Source organism: Herpailurus yagouaroundi, unplaced genomic scaffold (genome assembly GCF_014898765.1).
Source record: "Herpailurus yagouaroundi ecotype Mexico unplaced genomic scaffold, PumYag 77, whole genome shotgun sequence".
In the NCBI taxonomy this organism is placed as follows: Eukaryota; Metazoa; Chordata; class Mammalia; order Carnivora; family Felidae; genus Herpailurus; species Herpailurus yagouaroundi.
In genome coordinates, this window is record NW_024412388.1 from 31,551,025 (window position 1) to 31,561,143 (window position 10,119).

The window sequence follows — 10,119 nt, forward strand, 5'->3', positions numbered from 1 at the left end:
ATGAATGTGGAAAAGCATGTTCTGAAATTCATATTCTGTAAGTGGTACTGCTAATTTTATTGAGAAGATAACAGAAGATTTTGAGTTTACAAGTTGAGAATTTTACTGCATAGCATAAAACTGAAGAAGTTGTAAACAATTTAAAAATCAAGGCATCAAGCTGACTATAATTACATATATGTATTGCCCTAATTTATGATTTTTATACAAGTTATACAAGTGCATTGCTTAAGAAATTTGTATAACCATAGGTTTGAAATATGTGCTATGCACATTACACGAAATTATATCTGTTATGACGATGGTTGCACAGCATTGTGATTGTACTTAATGCCATGAATAACTTAAAATGGTTAAAATAGTACATTTTATGGTGTGTATATTTTATTGCAAGAAAAACCATATAAATAAAACCAAAACTATGTCTGGTAAAATGTCTGATAAACACCGTCATTGTCTCTTCAAATCTAAAATCACCATATGCAGAATTGCTAATTATAAGTGAAATCAGTGCCTCTTATTATGTAGAATGAAGTTCAGTACTATGAATTTTATCTCTGACCATTTCTTGGCACCTGTGAATAGTCGTGGAGGTTTTTACTGAGCCTTCTGGAGCCTCCTTTTATTTTTTTAAAAAAAATTTTACTTTCAACGTTTATTTATTTTTGGGACAGAGAGAGACAGAGCATGAACGGGGGAGGGGCAGAGAGAGAGGGAGACACAGAATCGGAAACAGGCTCCAGGTTCTGAGCCATCAGCCCAGAGCCCGACACGGGGCTCGAACTCACGGACCGCAAGATCGTGACCTGGCTGAAGTCGGACGCTTAACAAACTGCGCCACCCAGGCGCCCCTGGAGCCTCCTTTTAAATAATAGGAGTCAGGGACAGTGATGAAATCTTGTACTGCCTCTACTGAGCTGAAGACATTGGGTAATATGTTTTCTTGTCTCTGCAGAACACCAAAGCGTGTGTGTATGTGTGTATTTAATCCTGATTAACTGGATACTGAAGAAAGAAATCAGCTGTGTTTTGTAATACCCTAAGCACTTAGTACGGGAAGAGAGGCATTTCTTCAGGTAAATAGTCATGTAAATAAAAGCCCATCCTATTTAACTGGCACGGCTACCTTAGTAGGACAGAACCTACTACTTCCAGAAACTTCTGGAAGAAAATTATTACTTTTTTGTTGTGGAAATTGATTCAGAGGTCTCTCAGGCCTGTTTGGAAGTTTCCAGGTGACTAGCACAGGTGTCCAATCCAGCTCTTTGAAAAGCTTTTCTGCTTTCTTGAGCTGCTTACCAGCTCTTGTATAATTTGACATTAGGTACATTTTGTGTTTTCCTTTTAGAAACACGTGAACCAACAGTGATTTAAGTTTTAAGTGTTACTTGATAATGTAAAAAAGTCTTTAAGCCTTTCAGTGGTTGTGAGGCTTAGGTACAGACAGCATTGAACTTGAACCTAAATTCACCAAATCAGGTTTTCTCTTGCAAGCAAAGTTGTTGGATTAAATGTGTGAACTTGGAATTGTTTTAATCTCACGAGCATTTTTGCAGGGTGATGATGGGTGAAGCCTTACTATACCTGAGTGATTTTCTGAATATCCATCAGATCTAAAGTTAAGCCGTGTCTCGCAAAGTTTCCAATACTAAGACTCCATGCTAGTTAAACAGGCAGCCACTCCAGACCTCTTGGCAAACCACAAAGGTGTATATGTAAACTAGTTATAAACTCAGGGAGTTTTTCTCAAGTTCCCCTGCCTTGTCTCTCATTTCCTCTTTAAAGCTGTCACTTCGCTTTATTTAACATTACTCTTCCCCTCCTAGTTCTTTTTCAGCTCCTGTCCTTAGAAGTAATAGCATCTGAACAAATCCAAACTTTAAGACAGCAAGAAGACTCCCTTAGGGGTGTGGAGTGTGTCATTGCCTCTAGAAGGATGTGAGACCCCTAAGAGACGTCTTACGCATCAGGGTGGCCGACTGAGGACAAGGAGCCTGGGAGTGTTATTTGACGTTACCGCCTGAGCTCCATGAACTAAACTGTTTGCTCCCTTTCTTAAATGCTGGAACTAATAGAGTGAAAGAATTAGGTAGGTATGAACCAAAATCAAAGAGGTGTTTGAAAAGTTGAAACAAAGAAAAAAAAAATTTTTTTTTTTTCCTGTTTAAACCAAGTCATTGTCAGGCACTAAAAGTCATGAATCCCGCTATTTCTGATGCATTTCATGGGGCCAGAGCTCATGTTTGAGAAGGGGAAACTGGGTCCCACTGTGGTACAAATAGGTAAGTGCATAAATTAGCAACATTTTGAGATTAATTGTGAGGCCTGCAGAACATCATGTCCATTAATCAAGTATGCAAACTATGTTTAAGTAAAATGGAGCGAACTTAAGGTTCTTTTTTAAAGCATCATGTTTAGGGTTACAAGGAGCACTAGGTATTTATACTGAATTGGAAGACTCTCATCTAAGACAAGACTGTTTGTTGTTAATGATTTCTGTGATCACGTGTTATTGTAGTGTTTACTTTCTTGAATATATTTTTTTTTTTTTTAACGTTTATTTATTTTTTTGGGACAGAGAGAGACAGAGCATGAACGGGGGAGGGGTAGAGAGAGAGGGAGACACAGAATCAGAAACAGGCTCCAGGCTCTGAGCCATCAGCCCAGAGCCCGACGCGGGGCTCGAACTCACGGACCGCGAGATCGTGACCTGGCTGAAGCCGGACGCTTAACCGACTGCGCCACCCAGGCGCCCCTCTTGAATATATTTTTAAAAATATATGTTGCTAAATTTATCTTTTTAAAAAAATTGAGATCTAGAACTGACATATAACAGGGGCGCCTGGGTGGCTCAGTCGGTTAAGCATCTGACTTCAGCTCAGGTCACAATCTCCCAGTTTGTGAGTTCTAGCTCCACGTCGGGCTCTGTGCTGACAGCTCGGAGCCTGGAGCCTGCTTCGGATTCTGTGTCTCCGTCTTTCTCTGCCCCTCCCACACTCATGTTTTGTCTCTTTCTCTCTCAATAATATAAAAAATAAGTGTAAAAAAAAAAAAAGAACTGACATATAACGTTACGTTCCAGATGTACAACATGATTTGATACTCATATATGCTGTGAACTGTTCACCACAATAAGCCTAGTGAATATCCATCACCACACATAGGTAAACATTTTTTTCTTGTGATGGGAACTTTTAAGATTGGTCTCTCAGCAACTTTCAAATATACAACACAGTATTGTTAACTATAGTCACCATGCTCTACGTTACATCTCTAGGACTTACTTATTTTATAGCTGGAACTTTGTACCTTTTGACCCCCTTCACCCATTTTCCCCACCTCCTGACCGGTGCCTCTGGAAGACACCAGTCTGTCCTCTTTATGAGTTCAGGGTCTTTTTTAGATTCTGCAAAGAACTGGCTTCGTATGGTGTTTGTCTTTCTCTGTCCGACTTATTTTATTTAGCATAATGCCCTCAAGTTCCATCCATGTTGTTGCAAATGGCAAGATTTCTTTCTTGCTGAATAACAGTTCCACTGTATGTGTGTGTGTGCATGGCATCTTCTTTGTCTTATCCACCAATGAACACTTAGGCTGCTTCTGTGTCTTGGCTATTATAAATCATGCTGCAAGAAAAGTTTCACACAGTAACTAGTTGTATTTTCAAGTGATATGTTTAATGTGTTTTCTTTCAATCTCAGACACATTTGTGGGCAAAGTACTTCTCTATTTAAAGTTATAAGTAGACCATTAACCTGAAAAAAAAAAAATCACTTCCCCACATTTCCAGACTTCTTTGATACCTCGTATTCGAGTACTAGACACATACATGTTGCTATATGGGGAGCTTTGTACCATTGACCTCATTCTTTTCCTTTAAAAAAATTTTTTTTGGGGGGCACCTGCGTGGCTCAGTCGGTTGAGTGTCCGACTTCGGCTCAGGTCATGATCTCATGGTCCATGGGTTCGAGCCCCATGTCGGGCTCTGTGCTGACGGCTCAGAGCCTGGAGCCTGCTTCAGATTCTGTGTCTCCCTCTCTCTCTGACCCTCCCCCATTCATGCTCTGTCTCTCTCTGTCTCAAAAATAAATAAACATTAAAAAAATTTTAAAAATAAAATAAAATAAAATAAAATAAATTTTTTTTAAAGTTTCTTTATTTATTTTTAGAGAGATAGGGACAGCGTGAGTGGGGGAGGGGTAGAGAGAGGGGGAGAGACAGAATCCCAAGCAGGCTCCACGCCATCAGCACAGAACCTGACGCAAAGCTCGAACTCATAAGCCACGAGATTGTGACCTGAGCCGTAACCAAGAGTCAGACACACTCAACCAACCAAGCCACCAGGTGCCCCTCATTCTTTTCCTTTATAATTTTTTTTTTCAACGTTTATTTATTTTGGGGACAGAGAGAGACAGAGCATGAACGGGTGAGGGGCAGAGAGAGAGGGAGACACAGAATTGGAAACAGGCTCCAGGCTCTGAGCCATCAGCCCAGAGCCTGACGGGGGGCTCGAACTCAGGGACCGCGAGATCGTGACCTGGCTGAAGTCGGACGCTTAACCGACTGCGCCACCCAGGCGCCCCAATTCTTTTCCTTTATAACCTCAATCCCAGAACATGATTTTGGCAAGAAGAAAACCAAAATGCTATTTACACTCCACTCAAACATGATCTTAGATGCCCCAGAAGCCCATTTTTCTTTATTTGAAGTCTGCACCTTTACCTGGTTGTCAACTATTTCTGAAATGGTCATGTATAATGTTAGCAGAATATCCTTTTTCACACTCACCTTCCCTCCAGAATGTGACACGTGGAGATATGTTTACTTTTACTTTTTTCCCCCTTTGACAGGAACACTCAGATATGCTACTTTTTTCCTTGCTTAGCATTTACACGCAGATGTTAGGCTTATTTTTTTTTCCAGTATGAAGATAGATTTATTTTTTTTATACTTATATAGTACGTGCTTATTAAAAAATATTTTTTTAAATGTTTACTTTTATTTTTGAGAGAAAGGGAGACAGAGAGCAAGTGGAGGAGGGGCAGAGAGAGAGGGACACACAGAATCCAAAGCAGGCTCCAGGCCCTGAGGTGTCAGCACAGAGCCTGATACGGGGCTTGAATTCATGAACTGTGAGATCATGACCTGAGCTGAAGTCGGATGCTTAACTGAGCCACCCAGATGTATCTCATTAGAAAAAAAACCAAAAACATATATAAAATACAGGGGTGCCTGGGTGGCTCAGTCGGTTGGGTGTCTGACTTTGGCTCAGGTCATGATCTCACAGCTCGTGAGTTCGAGCCCTGCATTGGGCTCTGTGCTGACAGCTCAGAGCCCGGAGCCTGCTTCGGATTCTGTCTTCCTCTCTCTTTGCCCCTCCCCTGTTCACACTCTGTGCCTCTCTCTCTCTCTCTCAAAAATAGACGTTTTAAAAATATATATATAAAATACAAAAAAAAATTATTTAATAAAATACCACCTGGAATCTCATTTTCTGAGAAAAACTTCATTAACATCAGGCCACTGGGGGGAATACAATGCAAGAGGCACTGGTGAACAAACAAATTGTAAACATGTTGCTAAATCTGAATTTATGTCGGGGCTGAGTAATTTAAATAAGGATTAATTTGGGAGAGGGCTAGAAATAAGGTGAAATGAATATTATACATAATAACATTAGAAAAGTGGGAGGAATCAGGGTTAAAGTCTTTTAAAGTCCGTGTTCTGGGATAGATACTCAATTCATACCTTACTGAAGATGCATGACAAAAACTGAAGCCTACCCACTAAAAGAAACACACTATGTCACAAGTCACTAGGGAGAGGAAAGGGAATAAAGAGAACTATAAATGCAGTAGGACACAGGAAAGGAAAACTAAAGCAACAAAGGAAAGGCACAGTGAATAGAAGGCAGAACTCAGGGATGTGTCCAAGTAGATCACTAATCACAAGAAAGGCAAATGGATTGAATCACTTATCCTGAGGAATAATAAAGTCTGTTATATTTTAGGGTTACTTTTTTAACGTGTCGGAAACACTTTAAAACTTATGTTGCAAAAGGGAGATAATTAGGTGCTCTCCGAAAAATAACAACTAACTAACTAAATAAAGAAATCTACCCTATGACCCAGCAATAGCACTGCTAGGAATTTATCCAAGGGACACTGGAGTGCTGATGCATAGGGGCACTTGTACCCCAATGTTTATAGCAGCACTTTCAACAACAGCCAAATTATGGAAAGAGCCTAAATGTCCATCAACTGATGAATGGATAAAGAAATTGTGGTTTATATACACAATGGAATACTACGTGGCAATGAGAAAGAATGAAATATGGCCCCTTGTAGCAACATGGATGGAAGTGGAGAGTGTTATGCTAAGTGAAATAAGCCATACAGAGAAAGATACCATATATTTTCACTCTTATGTGGATCCTGAGAAACTTAACAGAAGACCATGGGGGAGGGGAAGAAAAAAAAAAGTTAGAGAGGGAGGGAGCCAAACCATAAGAGACTCTTAAAAACTGAGAATAAACTGAGGGTTGATGGGGGGTGGGAAGGAGGGGAAGGTGGGTGATGGGCATTGAGGAGGGCACCTGTTGGGAGGAGCACTGGGTGTTGTATGGAAACAAATTTGACAATAAATTTCATATTTTAAAAAAAGGAGCAAAAAAAAAAATAAATCAAAAAAAAAAAAAAAAAAGCAACAAAAAACTCCAATCAATCAATCAATCAAGCTGATACCTTTTTGGAGAAAAGGAAGAAAGAAGGTAAATTGGTGATGTGATTGATTTATTTTGTGAACTCATACTATCTCTTGTAACACGAAATGTTTTCTTCAAATAATGTTTTTCAATTCTAGAAATTAGTTATAGCTAATAAAGCAGTAAGCACGTTTAATTAGTTTAAGAGTTATCTTTATGTTGGGCAGAGAAAGGATTAATGTAGTCTGATTTTTGAGCTAGGCCCTTCACACAGCAGCAGTACAAATGTCTTTAAGGTAGGAATTACTGTTTTCTTTGCATCAGGTTCTCCATCTTTGCTGCATTAAAAAAATTTTTTTTAATGTTTATTTATTTTTGAGAGAGAGACAGACAGAGCATGAGCAGGGGAGTGGGAGGGGTAGAGAGAGAAGGAGACACAGAATCCGAAGTAGGCTCCAGGCTCTGAGCTGTCAGCACAGAGCCCGACGCAGGGCTCGAACTCACACACTGTGAGATCATGACCTGAGCCGAAGTCGGTTGTTTAACCGACTGAGTCGCCCAGGCGCCCCAGTTTGTTCCACTTTAATCAAGAGGGAGAAGGAGATACTTTTTATTCCTCCATCTTTTGTCTTAGCAAAAGAAAGGCCTGAAAATCCATACTTTTCCAAAGCAGAGACTATCAGATTGTTTTTTAAAATCCAAATATAAGCTGCATACATGATTGAAACCAAATCATTCAGAAAGGATAGAAAATAAAGGAATGGTACAAGACCCCTCAGCAAATAATAGAAAGCTGATATATCAATAATTGCTATAGATCAGGGGTTGCTAAACTTTTCCTGTAAAGGGCTAGATATTAATTATCTTGGGCTTTGTGGGCAGTTCAGTCTGTTACAACTACTCTGTTGCTGTAGCATGAAAGCAGCTGAAGACGTGTACACAAATGAGTGTGACTGTATTCTAATAAAACTATTTCCAAAAACAGGCATAAAACCAGATCTGATGTAGATTGCTGACCCCTGTTCTCTTGTATACTGATAATACAGCAGTGAGCAAAAAAGGCAAGATACCAGCATGCGGCCCAACAGTAAACAAATAAATCATCATCTTAGGTAATGATAAGCAAAACACTTTTTAAAACCTGTAAGGAGATTGAAGATGATAGGAAACTAATTTGGAGTGACTAAGGAAGTCCTCTGAGAAGAGGGAACCTTTAAACAGAGACCTGAATTCAATGAAGGAAGGAGCCTTGGAAAGATCCTGCAAGGGTCCTGAGGCAAGAGTGAGTCTAGCCTGTTGCAAATCAGCAAGTTCAGTGTGGCTGGAGGAAAGATGTGGAGATGAGTTCTGTGCATTAGATAGATGCCAGACTATGTGAGATTTCACTCTAAATGTGATGGGAAGGTTTTGAAGATTTTGAGAAGAGTGGTATAGTCTGATTTACTTTTGAAAACTTTTCCCTGGCTGTGTGTGGGGAATAGACAGTAGGGATGGCAAGAGGGCAAATAGGGAGACCAGGTAAGAGGCAATTGCCCAGACAGTAGATGATGGTGTTTTGGACTAGGGTGTTGGGAGTGGAGATGCTCCTCTGGGGGGCTGGACCGTGCCAGCCAGAGCAACCTTGGAAGCAACGTGTTGAAGAGGGTAGGGCCACTGTCAGTCTGGATCATTGCTATGGTCTGGGTTTTTGTGTCCTCTCAAAATTCCTCTGTTGAAAACCTCATGCCCACGGTGATGGTATTAGGAGGTGAGGCCTTGGGAAGATGATTAGGTCATTAGGGCAGCGACTTCATGGTTGGGATTAGTGCCCTTAGAAAAGAGGCCCCACAGAGTTCACGAGCCCCTTCTGCCATGTGAGGAAATGAGAAGTCTGCCAGCCTGAAGAAGGTCCTCTCTTGACCATGCTGGCACCCTGATCTCAGACTTCCAACCTTCAGAACTGTGGGAGATTTCTGTGGCTATAGGCTACCCCGTCTATGGCATTTTGTTATAGCAGCCTTAATGGACTATGTCACTGAAAACCACGTGGAAAAGAAGCTGCCCACCAACATGGACCACCTGCCTTGTACTGTGAAATGAGGAATAAGGAACTTCTATTTTGGCTGAGCCAATGCATTGGGAAGTCTATTTGTGACAGCAGTTTAGTCTCCTATAACTGACATAGGGGTTGTCATTGAAATATAGGTATATGCTGGAAATATTGCAGATTCAGTTCCAGACTGCTGCAACAAAGCAAGTCAAATTTTTCTGGTGTTCCAGTACATATAAAAGTCATGTCACACTATATAAGCATGTATATGTATATATATATATATATATATATATATATATATATATATATATACTATGTATATTATAGTCTATTAAGTGTGCAATAGCATTATGTCTAAGAATATACACACCTTAATTGAAAAATGCTGCTTGTGGTGCCTGGGTGGCTCAGTCCGTTAAGCTTCCAACTCTTGATTTTGACTCAGGTCATGATCTCATGGTTCATGAGATTGAGTCCCGCGTCAGGCTCCACGCTGACAGCACAGAGGCTGCTTGGGATTCTCTCCCTTTCTCTCTGTCCCTCTCCTGGCTTGTACTCTCTCTCTCTCTCTCTCTCTCTCTCTCAAAATAAATAAATACACTTAAAACTTTTTTCTTAAAAATGCTAATTGTCATCTGAGGTTTCAGCAAATGGTAATCCCCGATCTTAGATTATCGTAACAAATATAATAATGAGCAAGTTTGAAATTTTGTGAAGTTAATAAAATGTGTCAGAGACATGAAGTGCACAGGGAACAACTGGGAGCCATTTTAGAGGCTGCCTGCACATCGAATGTTACAATTTCTGGGGGCAGAGAGAAAAGAAACAGGACAAATTGTGTATTGGCTCTTAAAAGACTCCTTTTGAAAGTGGCATACATTACTACTTGTATTTTGTGGCCAAACAGGTCGCACTGTCACCGCTAAATTCCAAGGGATGGGAAACTGCAGGTCTACCACATCCTGGAAAGAAGTGGGAATCCAGAATATTTGTGACTACTACAGTCACAGGTGCAGAACATGATGTTAACTGGGATTTGCCCTTGAGCCCAGAATGGAAACTAGGATTGAGAGGTGAGGCATCAAGTACCCTACAATGCAAAAAGAGCCATAAATAACCGGGGGCCAGACAACCTCTCCACTTCCAGGACTTACTAAAAGGTGGCCAACCAGGCTTCTCCATCTTCAACCATTTTCCCAGACCTGACAATTTCCACTACAAGATTAGTTAGACAATTCCTAACTACAAGATTAGTTAGAGGGGGTGGGGATGGGAACCAGCAGTCATGAATCAGCCTTGGAGAAGCAGCCCCGCGCCTCCCGAGTTTGGCTCCAAAAACCAAGTGAGGTTTCCAAGAGATTCCACGTGGAGATTGGGGCTGCTT